The sequence below is a fragment of the Pezoporus occidentalis genome, unplaced genomic scaffold (assembly GCF_034315485.1).
Source record: "Pezoporus occidentalis ecotype Australia unplaced genomic scaffold, CSIRO_AGI_Poc_V1 ctg81, whole genome shotgun sequence".
NCBI lineage: Eukaryota > Metazoa > Chordata > Aves > Psittaciformes > Psittacidae > Pezoporus > Pezoporus occidentalis.
Window position 1 is genome coordinate 6,432,172 of NW_026916170.1, and position 3,203 is coordinate 6,435,374.

Sequence of the window (3,203 nt, forward strand, 5' to 3'; positions counted from 1 at the left end):
TTTACAGTTTTCAAATGTGTGAGCTTTTCCCATGCTGTGCAGGAGACAGCAGGGTATTTTCTAAGCATTACTATTTTGCTCTTCCTGTCTTCAAGGTGTGATGTAGTGCATGTCTCATCACCTAAGGGGTACCACAAAATTTTAGTTGGGTTTGACCCAGGGCAGGCAATTAACAGAAAAATTAAGCACCACTATTTTTCATGCAGTAGTGCTTTGTAAAACACTAGTTTTTCAGTAAAAGCTATCAGCAATGCAAGGTCTGATCTCCAGCCCACAGGTTTTTTCCTTCTAGTTTCCCACATAGTGCCAGAACTGGCTAACGTGTTGGAGAATCAGGTCTTTTGTAATTTTCACTCCAGTGAAAAAGCAGTTCCTGTGCCAGGTAACAGCTATTCTGAAAACAGGAGCACAGTGTCCTGAAGATAACAAACTCTCAAAGTGCATGGACTACAGGACAGGCAATGAAGCCACACGTGTGATAAAGCTGCTACAAAATGAGGCCATAAACCAATCACTGTAGCAGAATATTGAGTTTTTAATGGCCCTCATCCTCTTTGATGATGATCCTTTTCCTTTCCATGGCAAAAGAAAAAAGAAAACAGGTAAAACTTTCTGTTGGACTTGCTCTGTGAATGTAGAAAAAGCCCTGCGTGCATTGTAAAAACACTCAGCTCTGTATCTGTGGCTGCTCAGGGATGCTGGTGGGAGCTGCTGTCTCCAAGGATTGCAAAAGGCCTGTGATGTTGAAAGCAGAGCTCTGAATACTTTCACTGATTTTACCTTTGAGAGCACTGTCCTCCGGATGAGGCTCAACACACAGGTACATGAGCTCAGGATGTGGCCACACCACCCTGCTGATGTGCTGCTAAAAGAAGTCCTACCCTGTGTCCCCTCTGTCCCTGGGCACCCCCACCTCTGTCACACCCTCCTGCAGTCCTGAGTGCCCCCACGCCCCAATCAGCCTGAAAACTAATGCGATGGGTGAATTCCCTTGCTTAGCTGACTGTGTAGCTGTGGCACTGATTTCAATTTACTGGCCTGTCTGAAGTCCTCATTTACTAAAATCTTCAGCAGGATGCCGCTTTCCTTGATCTTTAACATGAAGCCACGTACCATACCAGAAGCCCAGCCTGTGATCATTTCAGAGAATTTGGTCATATTTTGAACTAGTTCAAAATAAGAAACCTTTATCTGGCTTAAGAGATTTTAACGAAATATTTTCTTCAGCATTGTAACAATTCAATTGAAGGCAAGCAAGAATTACATACCTCAGCAGGAGCCATGCCATCTGTGTCCTCTTGCTCAGTAATGAACAACAGATTACTGTTGCTCTACAGAAGGCTCCAGTAGCTCCTGATGTTTTGTTTCTGAGGGAAAGGGGAAAGCACAGCTATAATGTGAGAAAATCATGAATGTGGGGAAAAGTGCATTGCTCTGGCTCCCTCAGGGCTAAGCTGATACAGACCCTGCCTCCCTGAGTAAGATGCTGTTTTGAACATAGGAGAGGAATGAAGATACATCACCGTGGAATTAAATAGATGTTATTGATTTTAACCTTTTCTTCCTAACAGAGCTGGCAACTCTTCCAAGGACAGGAAAGATGGCTTTGGCTCACAGTAGTTTAATTTGCTTGGTATAATTTTTCTTTTTGCTTTCAGAGCTGGTATGCAAATATTCTGGGGGAGTTCAATGCAAAATGTAGTCCTTTCATCAGAATCCGAGATACCGACAACTTCTTTTAATTTTTAGCAACTTAGACCAAGCTCTTTCAGATGAGATGTAAATTTTCATGAATATTCTTCATTTTGTTCAGATCCCTGCCTCTTCATTTAATATCTTTAAGACAATTAGGTGGTTCTGTGAAAAATAAAAATAAAAAAATCCATTGAAATAAAGTTCATTGCAAGAGCATTTTGGAATGTATTTCACAAACTTACGCTCATTTTGTAATACCATAGAAAGAACAAATCTAAGGTTGGAATTGTTTCTACTTCATCCTCATATTAAAGTAATAAAAATTCAATGCATCAGTTGAGGTTGGGGAAGGAAACTTCAAGAAAGTTTTCTGAAATACCCCATCATGAAATTTAAATATTTATAGATGTAATTTTTTGTTTGCTTGTTTCTTGCTCTTTTTCTCACTACCTTAGTTTCAAAACCATGATGTACTGACTCTTTCAGCCTGGAGCATTGTCTGCAGTGTTTCGTGTGTTTGATAAATTTTCAAAGTACCCAAGACAAAACCCCTTCCCTGGCCTACATCTCCAGAGCTGCGAGCTTGGGTGCTGCCCAGTCCTGGGAAGTTTTGCAGATGTCAATGGGAGGAGCCAGTGGCTGTGACCCTGGGGTGGCTCTGCACCCTGGTTCTTGGCTTGACTCTCCCCACTAACACCGAGAGTGTTGCAGTGGCATCTAAGACCATGTTTGGGAAACACTACATTTTGGAGATCTGTAAAGCAGTACCCCCGAGACAGCTGGCTCCTGGGAGGATCTCTGGCTCTGTTCTGCACAGATACCCCTAAAACTGGAAGCACATGAAATATCTCTTGAACCAGATAGCCCTTTGAGTTTGGTCTGCTCAGTCCTGTCTGACACGTAGCAGCTGCATTATGTTCAACCAGCTGTAGGGTGTGGGAAAAACGGTCTCTGGGTCAAGATGCTGTATGTTACACACTGGGGGAGTATTGTTATTTACTGCAGTGCAGCTATGCTTTCATCCCAGATCAGATGTACTACAGGTCTGAGGGTTATGAAAAATATGTAGCTACCATGAGATGAATCAGTGTGAAATGCAAAACTAATATTAAATAAGGACATATTGAGTTATGTACATATGTTTTCAGGAGAAAGTAAATAGGACAAAACATTACTCTTCATCAGGAATTTGAATTTGCTGAGATTCCTGAATTCCCTTTGTTCCCATTGAACATGGTGGAAGATGAAGGTGCTGAATAAATCACAGCCTTCAGCTGTTCTTGCTTTAGCTTAATATTATTCAGTGCTGTTAGGCTTTAGAACAATTTCTCATAAATTTGGAAAACAGGTGCAAAGAATCAAGAAGTATAGAAACTTTCTGATACTGAAAGGTGAAGAATTCAGGGTTCCTCAGCTCTGCCTATAAGGGGCATTTGTATTGTGTTTCAAATATTGGTTTTTAGGAAATGTTTAAATATGAAAAATCAAAGGTGTGTGATTCTCCTGCA